Source organism: Narcine bancroftii, chromosome 13 (assembly GCF_036971445.1).
Source record: "Narcine bancroftii isolate sNarBan1 chromosome 13, sNarBan1.hap1, whole genome shotgun sequence".
NCBI lineage: Eukaryota > Metazoa > Chordata > Chondrichthyes > Torpediniformes > Narcinidae > Narcine > Narcine bancroftii.
This window is the reverse complement of record NC_091481.1, coordinates 73,584,954-73,600,658: the sequence shown is the minus strand read 5'-3', so window position 1 is coordinate 73,600,658 and position 15,705 is coordinate 73,584,954. Positions and strand designations below refer to the sequence as shown.

Genomic DNA, 15,705 nt, shown 5'->3' with positions numbered 1-15,705 from the left:
AGACTTTGCACTATTTTCTATTATACATAGTTTTTCTAGTGAATCAAGTTTACTTTGGGGGGGGAAAAAATCTGCCTAACGTCCTGTTTCCCTAACATACGGGGCGGTAAGTGGTTAGTGCCATTTTATTATAATGCCAATGACCCGGGTCTGAATCTGGCATTGTCCAAAAGGAGTCTGTATGTTCACGTCATGACCTGCATGGATTTCTTCCCACCCTCCAAAAACATATGGGGTTTGTAGGTTAATTGGATGTAGTTGTACGGCACTGGTTTCAATGGCTGGAATCGGATTCTACCGTGTTGGATTTTATTTCAAGATACAGCATGGTAATAGACCCTTCCAGCCCACGAGCCCATTCCACCTAATGGAAAGTGATTACGTGAAAGTATAAAGGCATGGTAAATGAAACTTCATTTGGATAAATGTGTGGTCTACACTTTGATAGGTTAAACCAGGGCAAGATTTACATGAGTGAAAAAGATCTGCCCTGGGGCAATTTCTCTCTCCACAAATACTGTCTGTCCCACAAAGTCTTTCCAGCATTTTCACTCTTATTTTCAAAGATTACTACTGTCCATGAGTTCTTGAGCAAGGTATCTGATAAATGTTCCTCCTATCAACAGTCCTCACTTACTGAACCAGAGAGGAGTTGGCAGGAAGTTCAAGGCCAGTGGCTCCTGAAGCACAATTGGTCTGTGCTTTCACTGCCACCTGGCACTGACCCGCACAGCTGATATTCCAGTATTCGCCAGCGGGGGGTATAATAGAGCCGTTATGGTGATGCCATTTCTTATTGGACACAGGCCTCAGGTTAACCCAAATATCACCGTCTTTATTTCATTCTCTCACAGAATTTGGGCATCACTGGCAAAGCCAGCATAAATGGCACAACACCAATCGTTCCTTGGGAAGGAACAGTCTATGTCACGAGGCTGCAGTCCATTCCTTGTTATAACACTGCTCTTTTTTCAAGTTCAAGTTTATTATCATCTGACTGTACATATAGAACCCGACGAAACAGCTTGTGTGTGTGTGAGTGAGTCTGTGAGTGAGTGTGTATTTCTGTGTACGCATTATAGATATATAAATTTTGGGGATAATTTACATGGTTACAGGTGTGACAGATTATGTTATATTTTATATTGTATATAGATATGTTTTAAAGGAGATAAATTGTGGCAGGTTTTTTTAGTGTAGGTCACAAACAAACATTTCACAACACACATCGCATTGAAAATGTTTAAGGCATTGGTGAGGCCAGGTTTGGAGTATTGTGTTCAGTTCTGGTCTCCAAATTATAGAAAGGATATAGATAAGGTGGAGAGAGTGCAGAGAAGATTTACAAGGATGTTGCCTGGCTTACAACATCTAGAGTACGGAGAAAGATTAAGGAGACTGGATCTTTATTCAATTGGAACGTAGATGGCTGAGAGGGGATTTGATAGAGGTATTTAAAATTATGAAGGGAATTGATAGACTAGATGTAAATAGACTCTTTTCCCTGAGGGCAAGGGAAGTGGAAAAAGAGGGGATATGTTAAGGGTAAAGCAGCAAAACTTTAGGAGAAATGTTAGAGGATGCTTTTTCACTCAGAAAGTGGTGGGAGAATGGAATGATCTTCCAGAAGATATAGTTGCAGAATCTTTTAGTTTGACAAGATCTACTAGACAAGGATGTCCGTTGTCACCTGCTTTATTTGCTATAGTTATTGAACCTTTAGCACAATTAATACGTCAAAATGAAAATGTTAAAGGTATGAGAGTTCTGAATGAGGAATTCAAGATTAATTTATTTGCTGATGATGTTTTATTATATTTGGTGGATCCAGGTATTTCTTTACCTGCAATTCAAGAATGTTTAGAAATTTATGGCCAATTATCTGGTTACAAAGTAAATTGGGCTAAAAGTGAAATTTTGCCAATTTGTAAAGTTGATTATTCAGTGTATAAAAATATTACAAATTTGAAGTGGACTACACAAATTAAATATTTAGGAATTAATGTTAATACGAAACTTCAAGAATTATACTCAATTAATTATCTTCCTTTAATAAAAAGGATTAAATTAGATTTGATTAGGTAGAGGGATCTACCTTTGGGTTTACTCGGGAGGATTAATACCATAAAAATGAATATTTTTCCTAGAATACAATATCTGTTTCAATCAATTCCTTGACGACCCACCTAGTTGGGTAAAGATAGAAATGGCGGTTATTTTAGAAAGATTTCCTCATGAGTTTTTGTTTCGATGGAATAAAAATTTACTACGAACTTATGATGTGCCAATATTGAAACATTTATTGAATTTATGGACAAGTAAACTTAAAAAATTGGGACTTAAAATATATATTCTGGAATATTGCCATTATATAATAATCAACTTGTTCCTTTTACGGTCTCCAATGCCACTTTGAAACAATGGGAAAAGAAGGGAATAAAAAATTTATCTGATTGTTTTTCTGAGGGTTGTTTTTGTTCCTTTGACGAATTACAAAGGAAATATGGTATTAGTGGAAATTCTATATTTGTATATTATCAATTAAGATCTTTTGTAAAACAGTTATGTGGTCGACATATGATTTTATTACCTGAATCTAGTTTTGAAGAATATGTACTTTCAATACCAAAAAGGGGATATATATCTGATTTGTATTGTATTTTACAAGAAATTGATAGTAAAAAAGACTGGGATAAAGATAAGTTGAAATGGGAAAAAGATTTAGGACAGCTAAATCTTCAGGATAGCTGAAGAAGCTTGGATGGAAATTTGTCAGAATAGTATTCGGAAATTAATTAACGCTAGACTAGCGATGATTAATTATAATTTTATTCATCAGTTATATTTAACGCCGGAGAAATTTTAAAAATTTGGTCTTAGTAAGTTGGATTCTTGTTTTCGATGTGATCAGACGGCCAATACTTTTTTGCATACTGTTTGGCTTTGTGATCGATTGCAACAGTTTTGGAAAGGTATTCAATCTATTTTTAACAGTTTATATAATATCCATCTTGTATTAGATCCCGATATATTTTTATTAGGGAACATGCAATCATTAATTGATTTAGGTTTAGAGGATTATCAGATTTCCTTTTTCTATTTAGCTTTAGTCGTGGCTAAGAAATGTATAGCACTTACTTGGAAAGATAAAAATATATTAACTTTAGATAAGTGGTATTTGGAGATGAAATTTTGTTTGACTATGGAAAGGATATCTTTTTCAATTCAGGATAAGATGTCTTTTTATAAGTTAAAGTGGACTCCGTTTGCTAATTATATGCATTTAAGTTTGATTTAAATATATGTTTAAGCGTGATATTTTAGTATTGATCAAATTTTTTTTTTGTTGTTAGAATTTTGTTTAGGTTAAGTTTAATCTTTTTTTTGTATGTGGGTATTTTTTTTCCATATATAATATTGTTAATTTTATTAACTCTTCCCTCTTTATTTTGGGGGTGGGAGGGCTGGACTAATTTTAAGTTAGATTACTAATATTGTGTTACAATTAACGGGGGGGTTATTTTGTGTAGTTTTCTGATGTAATATTGTAATCATACCATTTAAATTTTTTTTTTCTTTAAATGTAATTCTCTATTGTATTCATGTTATAAAATTTTAAATAAAGTCTTCAGAAGATATAGTTGCGGTTGGGTCCCTTCTGACATTTAAGAGAAGGTTGGATGTGTACATGGATATGAGGGAGTTGGAGGGTTATGGGCGGAGAGCGGGAGGGGGGAGCTAGTGGAGTTGTTCAAGTGAACCAGTGCGGTTTCTGTGACCTGTTTCTGTGCTATAAACGGTTATATGATTATGGTTATAAAATGTCAGAGCTCTGCTCAAGCCAGACAGTCCAGGCTCCGGGTGCCTTTGCAAAAACTTTGAAGAAGGAAGAAGGCCTATAGAGACTTCACAAGTAGGTGTTAACTGAACATGCTGTGAAGTAATAGATTATTGTTTTGGAAAGCAACAGATAAACAGCTCAGGCATTAGGCCTGGTTCTGCTGTCTGTCCAAATGCAATTTGCTGTTCTAAGAGCAAATGTGATGGGCCCAAAGGACCCCTAAACCCAGCAGCAGTAGAAATTCACCAGGACAAATGGTTACTTAAACAAAAGTTGCTTTTAATTTTCTTTAAACATAAAAACAGGATCAAACTTTAAATTATTGGTATTAACTTAACATCCCCTTTCTAATTCTAAGCACACATATATGTAATATGCGTGTAGGTTCAGAAAAGTTCTTTGATTCACAGTCCCATCTCACTTCTCACTCCTCCAAGTTCACAAGTTGGGATCAGGAAATTCTTCTATTGTGCACAGAATTTAACATTTAAAGAAAATTAAAAGCAACTTTTGTTTAAGTAACCATTTGTCTTGGTGAATTTCTATTGCTGCTGGGTTTTGGGGTCCTCTGGGCCCATAACAACAGGATACTGTTAATCAACCTCACATCTGGTGATGAGAGGCTATTTCCCAGTGAGGCTGTCCTGATTTCAATACTCCTGTACCTCCCTCTTCATGGTAGTAGGTTGAAGATACTGTGCACTGAATGGAAAGGGACTTCAATAATTTCTTGAGCCCTATTTAGACAACGCTCCAAATAAATGTCATCGGTAGAGGAAAGGAGACCCCAGTGATCCTCTCGGATATTTTAATGATCCTCTGTATTGAATCCCGATCTGATCCTTTGCACTGACCATCTTACCCAATGATGCAGCCGGACAGGACATTCGATTGTGCTCCTGTAAGAGGATGTCAAGATGGGTGCAGTAGCCCTTGCCCTCCTCAGCCTCCTGAGTAAGTGTAGGCACTGCTGCACCTTCCAGACTAATGAGGAGGAGTGGCGAGTCCAGGATAGGTCACCCCTAATATGCACGCCAAAGAACTTTGTGCTCTTCTCTCTCTCCACGATGGAACCATTGATGTGAAGTGGAGAATGGTCAACCTTCGCCCTCCTGGTCCACAATCATTTCCTTTGTCTTGTCCTCGTTGAGACTCAGGTTGATATTCTCACATCATTTCACGAGCTGCCCAACCTCCTCTCCTTTCTGTTGCTGAGGAAGCCAAATACTGTTGTATCTTCCGCAAAGTTTATCATTCTGCAGGAATTGTTTCTGGCAGTGTGGACGTGAATCAGCAGTGTGAATAGTAGCAGCCCTAATGTGCGCCAGTGTGATGGGGCTTGAGGTTTTCCTGCCAACCCGGACAGACTGTGGTCCAGCATCCAGTTGAAGAGAGGGCTGTCAAGTCCCAGCGAGGACAGTTTATCCACCAGCTTCTGAGAAATGATCATATTGGCCGAGTTGGTCAATGAACAGCAGCCGATTTGGTAACATAGATGGATTGCTGGACTTGGCTAGAAATCAGTTAAAAATCAACCTAATTTCTCTAGTCTAGATTCACATCTGGTCCAGATTAAGTGCAAATGGAAAGTCCCGTGCCTCTGGAAATTTACTGGTCACATTCCTGATTCTTGTTATTTCATTCCAGGTTTATGAAATTCCCAGCTCCAGTGGGGCAAGTTGAAGTCACCCTTTTGTCCAATCCCCGAGATGTTTAATCAGTGTTGTTAGAAACAGAAGTACCTTCACAGAAATTGCTCGAGACAAAAATTGAGAACAAAGAACATATATTATACAACAATGCAAAGTTGGGTGCTTCCCCTTACCCTGGGAATACACACATACACTGGGGCTCACCCAACTCTTATACAGTTTATTTCAGTATAGAAGTACCCTCCCCCTTACATTCTTCTGCCTCCTGGATGAGTTTGGCATTAGGCAATCCTGTCTGCCTACGTGCTGTTTCTGTGAACTTGGAGGACCAGGGGTTATCCTGTCGGTGTCCCATCATGTCATTGTCCTTATTCACACCTTCCTGACTCTCAGGGCTGACTAACTTCTTACATGCAGAACTTGCTAATTCTGTCTAAGGCTAGAAGACCCTTATCTTATTCAGACTAACTTTACTTCCTACATTCTAATATCTATTCTTATCCTATTCATACTGGCTTTATTCATTACACATATATCTATACTAGTTTCCTCAGCTTCATATTTTTATATCAGTTTTACTCATCTCTCACAATCCTCACTTTTCGTTTAGATCAGTGTTACTCATCTCTCACGGTGTCATGCACAGGCTTGTTGTACACTGTTTGAAATGTGGTAATTATTGAACCTATGATTCAGGACTGTTCTAGAACAAGAAATTCTTTCAGGTGGAGGGCACATAAACGAGTAAAAGAATCTTTAAGTCTGTCAGAGTCTCGTAAAAACCATCAGGTTCATAGACATCTCAGTGGAGGAGGCCTGACCGAAGTGTACTTGCTACCCTGCAACCACCCAAACTCAGGTCCTCAGCACCTATTTAGACAGACTTCTGTTACCTGGTGAGAACGGTTGCCTTAGAAGATTGGCACAACTGTCTCACCTGTGCAGACGTTTCACTGCAGAATGAGAGAAATAGTCGGCCAGGAGGAGACGGTGAACCATGTGTACGTGGAGTGCAAGAGGCTGTGAACCACATACATTTTCATTTGAGTGGGACTGTCACTTTAAGGGAGCAAATCAGGCTGCAAGCCCTGTAGGCCCTAGAGAATGACTGTGGGTTGACGGGCTGAGGATGGGATCTACTCAAACTCAATGCTTCCAAAAATACGATGCCCCAAACAGCATCCAAGTTTCACAGATTGAAGTACTTCAACAGGAGGCTGGAAGAACAGCCTCGAGGAGGATTAATCTGAGAAGATCCATCCTTAAAGACCAATAGCAGGAAGGGCAGTGCGATAATTATCCTCCACCTCATCCTGAAAGGGAAATTACAAAGATGAAGTCATAGTTTCTGTCCCAGACACAGAGGGAGAAAACATCACTCATTTGTTAATGTGTTTATTATCCACCCCTGGCCAAGATCAAATTCTGTTGCTCAATTCCATCAGAAGTGATGAAAGGCTTTGAACACATCATGTTTATTGTAAACAGAGAGACTGACTCAGAGTTTAGGTTGGGAGTGAGTAGCAAGGACTCGGCAGTGAGAAGGACTGGCCCCAGATGCAAAACCACACAGGAATTCGCAAACCATTGTGAAGATATTTCTTCTCAATTCACTTCTCAATAGTAGAGTTGGTGGTGAGGAAGGCAAATGCAAATGTTACAATTCATTTCAAGTGGACTAGAATATTAAAAGCAAAAAGGAAATATTGAGGCTTTATAGGATGTTGGTCAGACCACAGCTGATGAGTACTAAATAGAATAATACCTAGTGTCGCCGAGAATATTCTCCCAGAATCCGTGCGGTACCGGATGTAAACAGCGTCTTCATTGTTGGGGTCTTTCATGGCTTGGTTCAGCATCATGCTGAAGAAGATTGAAAAGAGGGTTGGTGCGAGAACACAGCCTTGCTTCACGCTATTGTTAATGGAGAAGGGTTCAGAGAGCTCATTGCTGTATCTGACCCGACCTTGTTGGTTTTCGTGCAGTTGGATAATCATGTTGAGGAACTTTGGGGGACATCCGATGCGCTCTAGTATTTGCCAAAACCCTTTCCTGTACATCTTGGTCAAAGTAGCATTCGGCATCGTATTCGTTACCCAGTCGCAATGTCTCCTGTCCAGCGTCCCTTTCCCAAGATGGCCGACAGCACATGGCACTCTGCTTCTGCTTGCCTGTGGGGGAAGGAGAAGAGCTTTCTCACCTCTCATTTGCATGAGAGAGGGCTTTGGCGGGAGCCTTGAGGCTTCTGCAGATTTTCGCATAATGCCTCTTCTTTCCACACCTTGAACAGTCCTTCTCCCTAGCCAGGCAGTGAGCTCTGGGTTGCTCTTAGCTGCCCGCAGAAAGGGCACTTGGGGCAGTCCAGTGGGGTTGCTTCCCTTGATCACCCGTGTATCTCTCCCTGTGAGTGGCTAATGAGTCCACTTCTGAGTACTCTTCTAGTTTCCTCCTAGAGTCATCCAGAGCCTTTTCAATAGTTTCTGCCTCTTCAAGCCTAACCATTGCCTTTTCCAGCAGCCTTTGTCTTATTTGTCGATCTGACACCTGCTACAATTCTGTCCCCTACCAGGTCATCCGCATAGTCTTGGGCTGATACTGAAAAAAAAAAGTACAAGCCCTCGCCAAATCTTTCAGCGCGAGTAGCACGAGTATGAAGTCTCTAACAGACTCCCCTGCCTGCTGTGACCTGGTCATAAGCCGATGCCTGGAGGGCGGTTCGCTGTGCCCTCTATTATAGAGTCGCTGCTGAGTGTTCATCGCTTCTGGATATGACTTAGTGTCCTCTATTAATGAGTATGGGCGATCCCTCAGCTGAGCTACCAGTAGCATCGGCATCTCCTCCTCTGATGCTCCCTCCACCCCCTCGTAATTTAAAAAGCATCTCTGCCAAATGGCTACTCGCTCCGGGGATTCTGTGATCCAGTTCTAGCCTCCCGGGCTTCAGTACCCGGCTGAACCTCAGCCTGTGGTTCGGTAGCTGGGGGGGTGCGGGGGCCCATACTGGTCCTGATCCCTCTCCCACGTGGTCACCCGGACCTGTGGGAATGTGGGCCTTCTCCGGGGAATAGGGGATAGTTGAGGGTGGCTCTGAGGTAGTGATCCATCCCCATAGACTGCCAGTAAGTCGCGATTGGTAGGGCGACTTTCCTCACGCCTTCCACCTGCACTTGACATGACTCTTGGTCGTACACCTGGAACTCCATGGGCTGCATGGCCGGTCCTGGTCCCAGCGAGTTAGTTAACAGGCAGGGCTCTCAGCCGCTCATTACCAGTTCCAGGATGCTTCTGCCCCTTCCGTAGTCCACCATGACCACTGGGTGGGTCCCTCTCTCGTTCTCGATCCTGATCTTGCAGCTCTCCATCCGATCCGTTTCTGGCTGCATGTGCGTGGGGCCCATCTCTGTTCCTGGGTCCCTGAGTCGGGACTCAGCTGAGTCGAGGGCTGGTGGGGCATCCATTCTGGATATATATTAGCCTATTAAATTGATGGCAACTAGCATCAAATCACACGAAGCAGTGTGCAGGTAAAACGCTAGTTTTAATAGGCAAATATATATAGCTAGGTCTTGAGGTCTTGCCTCTGTGCAAGCCTAGGCCAGAATGAAGGGGGATGGGTCTCCACTGGTTTATGGATGCAAGGTCACCCGGTGAGCCACCTGGTGAACTAGTGGTGTAATAACACACCACCACAGTCCCCACACTGATCCCACTGCCAGCTCCCCACCATGACTACCAGCCCCCCACATCTCCATCGGGCACACAGAACTCAAAACGGTCAACCAGTTTACCTACCTCAGCTGCACCATTTCATCTGATGCAAGGATCAACAAAGAGATAGACAACAGACTCGCCAAGGCAAATAGCGCCTTTGGAAGACTACACAAAAGAGTCTGGAAAAACAACCAACTGAAAAACCTCACAAAGATTAGTGTATACAGAGCCGTTGTCATACCCACACTCCTGTTCGGCTCCGAATCATGGGTTCTCTACCGGCATCACCTATAGCTCCTAGAATGCTTCCATCAGCGCTGTCTCTGCTCCATCCTCAACATTCATTGGAATGACTTCATCACCAACATCGAAGTACTCGAGCTGGCAGAGTCCACAAGCATCGAATCCATGCTGCTGAAGACCCAACTGCGCTGGGTGAGTCACGTCTCCAGAATGGAGGACCATCGCCTTCCCAAGATCGTGTAATATGGCGAGCTCTCCACTGGCCACCGAGACAGAGGCGCACCAAAGAAGAGGTACAAGGACTGCTTAAAGAAATCTCTTGATGCCTGCCACATTGACCACCGCCAGTGGGCTGATATCGCCTCAAATCGTGCATCTTGGCGCCTCACAGTTCGGCGGGCAGCAACCTCCTTTGAAGAAGACCACAGAGGGGAAACCGAGGATAGCACTAGATAAATTAACAGAATGGTATAAACAAGGAGGCTTACAACTGCCAAACTTTAAAAATTATTATAGAGCCGCACAATTAAGATACCTATCAGATTTTTATCAAACAAGGGAAAAGCCAGATTGGACGAGATTAGAATTAGATAAAATAGGGGAAAAGATACCTGAACACATATTATATAAATGGGATGAAAAATTGGTACAACATAGAAGTTCTCCAGTATTACATCATCTCAATATTTGGAAGAAGATTCATGTAGAAAGAAATAAAACAAATTATCAATTGCCAAAACTAATATTGACGCAAAACAAGTTACTCCCTTTTACAATAGATAACCTTTCCTTTAGAGAATGGGAAAAAAAAGGGATTAAAAGAATAGAAAATTGTTTTTCAGGAAATAGATTCTTATCCTTTGAACAAATGAAAGATAAGTACAATATAACTCAAGATACAGCGCTGGCATATTACCAATTGAGATCCTACTTGAAGGATAAATTAGGAAGCAGTTTGAGTTTGCCAGAGGCAAGTAACCTTGAATATGTGATTACAGATACAATGATAATCAAAAGATTTATAACAAATATGTATATTAAACTGCAACAAAAGGAGAATGAGGAAACAAATGGTAAAACTAAACAAAAATGGGAACAAGATTTAAATATAAAGATAAAAAAGGAAACATGGGAGAAGTTATGCTCCGGAACGATGAGAAATACAATAAATACGAGGTTACGTATGATACAATATAACTGGATACACAGGCTATACATTACACCTCAAAAGTTAAATAAATGGGACCCAACAGTATCTGATAGATGTTTTCGATGTAAAAAAGAATTGGGAACAACAATTCATGCAATCTGGACATGTGAGAAAGTAAAAAAATTTTGGGAAGATCTAAATCAGATATTAAATAAAATAACAGAAAACAATATACCAAAGAATCCAGAGATCTTCCTCCTAAGTAACATAAAAAACAAAGAACTTGGAATTGATTTGGAGGATGCACAAAAAAAGATTTGTTAAGATAGCTCTAGCCGTAGCAAAAAAATGTATTATGTCAACCTGGAAATTGGAAGATAATTTGAAAATACAACAATGGTATATAGAAATGAATAAATGTATTCCATTAGAAAAAATAACATATATTTTAAGAAATAATATTGAAATATTCGAACAAATATGGGAGCCTTACATTAAATACAATAGCGAAAACCTACTGGGGACAATCATTACCTAAGTTGATGGAAGGAGAAGGAAATGAAAAGAATGGACTCAGTAGAATTTCTGGTGTATTTTTGTTGAGTGACAACATTGTCTGACTGGTTTAATGTATCCTAGATTGTATACCTTAAATGGATGGGAGGGGGGGGGTGGGGGGGTGGGTTGGGAGGAGGGAGGGGGGGGAGAAAATGGCACTGTATATGTGTGAAAAGGAAAAAGTGTGTACCATGGTTAATGTGATTTATGGTGTGAAAAATAAAAAAATTTAAAAAAAAAGAAGACCACAGAGCCCACCTCACTGACAAAAGACAAAGGAGGAAAAACCCAACACCCAACCCCAACCAACCAATCTTCCCTTGCAACCGCTTCAACCGTGCCTGCCTGTCCCGCATCAGACTTGTCAGTCACCAATAAGCCTGCAGCAGACGTGGACATACCCCTCCATAAATATTCGTCCGCGAAGCCAAGCCAAAGAAGAACAATCCCCACACTAATCCCACTGCCCCGTGCTCTCCCCACAGCCCCGTGTCGGTCCCCACACTGATCCTGCTGCCCCACTGCTTCTCAGTGGCTGTGTAAAAGTGCCTGTATACTGATACAAAAGGTGCTCAGTGAAGTGATTTCCCAGACATTTCCTCTTACTTGTTTGGATCCTTGGGCTGGTTACAATGACACTGGCCCCTTTCAAATCACACTTCCTGGAACCCGGGTGCAATTACTGGGGCAAAAATGCTGGAAGCACTTTTCAAATTGCAGTGGGTTTGACCCATTAAATTGCCAACCCAGTGACTTAAGGGGGATCCCTCCCTCGCAATGACACATCACGCACTCACTGGAGTACTGCCAGATGTTCAGATGCTGGCTGCCTGGAGACACAAGTGCTGATGTCACCAGAAAAAGCTGGTCGGCCATTTTTGTTTTCAAATTGGCCATGGACGAGACCTAGGTAAGTTTAACTGGGTTCCCTGACTACCCCTGAGGTAGGTCAGGGACCCAGTTAGAATCCAACAGGGTTGACCCGGTTGGACCCTTTCTAACTGCCGTGTAACTGCCCAGTTAACCCCATTTTACACGGCAGTTTGAAAGGGCCTAATGGCATTGTACTGACAATAACCACACCAGCAGTGCGAGTATAAGACAGCTTTAATAAACTAATATGTACACTAAGAGGTCTTGTCTCTCTGTGAGACGAACCTGGAAGGCTAAACTGTAGCTCTGGACTGCTTTATAGACAAGGTCACCGGGATGACCCCTGGTGACCTAGTGATGTAATTACATATCACCACAGGCATTTCCATTGAGGAGGTCAAACCTGTTCCATTAGTTGAATTCATTATGTCTGAGTCAATGGCATCTCCCCCATCCTGTTTCCTGTTCTCTGACATAATGTTATGGGGGCATGTTGAGCTGAGCTGCTGGTAGATTTTGGAATTCCTGGAATTCTTGCAAAGAACCACTGTTTTTTGTGAAGTTTGACACCAGGAATTTACCTTGAGGGCTCACTCCCAAGTACTCAGTCTCCTGTTACCAACGGTTCCAAAGAGGCAACTGGATAAACATAGGTGAAAGAAAGGAGCAGAAGTAGATGGAGGGATGTGACAAATGGAAGTTGAAGCAGACTTTTGGGGCATTAACACAACCAGTGTCTGGGGTGGAAATTGTTAATCCATGTCAATTCTCTATCAGAAAGAGAGAGGTGTTTTAACTGCAAGCAACTGAGTTCAGATAGATTTTCCCTTTCATGAGGTTAGAACATAAAAAAAAGGAGCAGGAGCTGGCCATTCGGCCCATTGAGCCTGCTCCATTATTCAGTGTGATCATAGCTGATCTGATAAGAGGCTTATCTCCACCAATCTGCCTTTTCCCCATATCCCTTAATTCCCCAACTATGTAAAAATCTATCCAACCTGGTCTTAAATATATTTACTGAGGTCGCCTCCACTACTTCAATGGGCATTGAATTCCAGATTCACCCCCCTCTTGGAAAAGCAGTTCCTCCTCATTTCTGTTCTCAATCTACTCCCCTGAATTTGGAGGCTATGTCCCCCACCAATGGGAACAACTTGCTGACCTCTATCTTATCTGTGTCTTTCATAATTTTACACTTTTTGATAAGATCCCCTCTCAATCTTCGATCAGAATCAGAATTTATTGCCATGAACATGTCACAAAATTTGTTGTTTTGCAGCAACGTCACAAGGACAAATCTTTATATAAACCACCTTACAAAATAAATAAAAATTGTGCAAATAAAAGAAAAAAGTCAAAGTGAAGTCATGTCTATGGTTCATTGATCATTCATTCAAGAATCTGGTGGTGGAGGGGAAGAATCTGTCCTTGTGCCACTGGGTGCTCGCTTTCAAGCTCCTGCACCTCCTTCCCAATGGTAGCAGAGCGAAGAGGACATGGCCTGGGTGGTTGGGGTCCTTGAGGATGGAGGCTGCTTTCTTAAAACATCACCATGTTACACGTGTAGAAGTTTACAAGAGTCTCCAGTGACATACCGAATCTCCTCAGACACCCCACAAAGTATAGTCACTGGCGAGCCTTTTGGTGATTGCATCAACGTGGAGGTTTCAGGACAGATCCTCGGAGATGTTGACAGCCAGGAATTTGAAGTACTTGACCCTCTCTGTTATTCGATAATATACCCTATTCTCTCTAAGGTATTGCAACTTCCATCTGGGAATCTAGGATAGTCTCCTCTTGCTTCTCCTGTGTTCTGAAGAACTGGGCCAGACAGTGGAGGGGTCCATCCTTAGGACTTTCACGGCAATGTAAAATGGGGATTTCCGGAAAATTTTCCCAGGAACCCTCCTGTGAACCGGCAGTGTGAAAATATCGGCCCGGGGATAGTTTCCCTGTGGTCTGAATCGGCAAATGGCCAAGCAGGGAAGTGTTGTGATGTCAGTGCCAATCAAGGAAGAAGAAGGATGTGGGAGAGGTTGTAGGATGACTCAATTTATTTAAGCATAGAGGCATTCGTTTTATTGATTTTTGGAAAAGCCTCACCCTCCCAACAATGTGCCAGGACTTCCTTTGAGTGTGTAATGTGTTACTCAGTACATCATCACTGGGGGCACCATCCCCCGCCCTAAATTGCCTGGTGGGCAATTTGGATTACAGTGTGAAAGACCCACCCTGCCTTCTGGAAGAATTTCACCCGGGTCCAGGTAGGGTCACTGTTCATCAACGGTGTGAAAAGGCCTCTTGATTCCACTCCTGGTGGTCCTGGGTGCTGAAGTATTGGATTAGACCATGGAATAGTCCAGCGGCTGCAAGTTAGAGCTGTTTGAGCTCATTGTCATGGGCTGGTGGCCGCTTGGGAGAACCTCTGGGCTAGATCCAGGCGCTAATGAAATGTGCTTGTATTTTTCAGGCAGAGGTGAGGGTGGAGCCAGGGACATTAACGGGGCGAAAAGCCTGAAATTCCAGGTGGAAGCCTCGATCTCCGCCGCCCGACACCCGCCCTTGTCCTGGGGGGGCGGGCAGGCTCCAAGGAGTGACGCAGACACAGGCACACCTGAACACACCTGGGGATAAAGGCGAGAGGGAGGCAGCGCAGACTGACGGAGCAGGGAGAGAGGAGAAGACGCCAGGTAAGGGGGCTCGACCCAGACTTCACCAGTACAGGCTCAGCGCGAACCTAGTGAAAAGGACGGGATTCAGGACCCGATCGAATTTCTTTCCCCTTCCAGCCGCCTCTGCTTTGTGCCTCCCTCCCGAGGGCAGAGAGATCTTTGTTCGCCCACTTTCGGGAGTAGAAACTGGAGGAGAGCGCAATTGGAGCCGATCTGGCCGGGGTGTCCGAGTCCTCAGGGCGGCCGGGGTGTCTGAGACTCGGGCCCCGGAGTGGACGCACTGGGCGACCGGCCACGCCGCGGAGGTTTGCCCCGATCGAGCCGATGCGCTCGGTCCAAGCCAACTCCCTCTGCCACATCGGCCCTTGGCGTGGTCCTCCTTGGTTACCGGACCCCTGTCACTGCCCTCCGCACCACAGGCCCTTCGGCCCACGATGGCTAGTTCCATTTGCCTCATTAAGACCATCAGAGTGAAATTAGGCCATTCGGTCCATCGGGTCAGTCCTACCATTAGATCATGGGTGATTTACATAGTACCGGCCCTTCGGCCCACGATGTTGTGCGGTAACCCCCTCCCTCCCCACCATGGAACTCCTCCCGGTACCAGACAAGACAGAATCCTTTGTATTAAAGTTTCTCCTAAATTGTAATTGCCGTAGATCACTGGCGGTAGCGGCAGAGGAGATCACGGGGGGAAGCGGCGAGAGTAGATCACGGGGGGAAGCGGCGAGAGTAGATCACTGGCGGCGGCGGCGAGAGTAGATCACTGGCGGTAGCGGCGAGAGTAGATCACGGGGGAGCGGCGAGAGTAGATCACTGGCGGTAGCGGCGAGAGTAGATCACTGGCGGTAGCGGCGAGAGCAGATCACTGGCGGTAGCGGCGAGAGCAGATCACTGGCGGTAGCGGCGAGAGCAGATCACTGGCGGTAGCGGCGAGAGCAGATCACTGGCGGTAGCGGCGAGAGTAGATCACTGGCGGCGGCGGCGAGAGCAGATCACTGGCGG

The 15,705-nt window shown here is 43.5% G+C and overlaps 1 protein-coding gene across 1 annotated transcript in view; it reads left to right on the top strand.

Annotated features, from left to right (window-relative positions):
• The window catches only part of LOC138748734 (retinoic acid-induced protein 3-like), a 74,387-nt gene that overhangs the window by 44,946 nt on the left and 13,736 nt on the right, over positions 1–15,705 (top strand). The window contains exon 2 of the mRNA XM_069909401.1: positions 14,499–14,718. The gene's annotated coding sequence lies outside the window, so the exon portion shown is untranslated. The remainder of the gene's footprint in view (positions 1–14,498; positions 14,719–15,705) is intronic.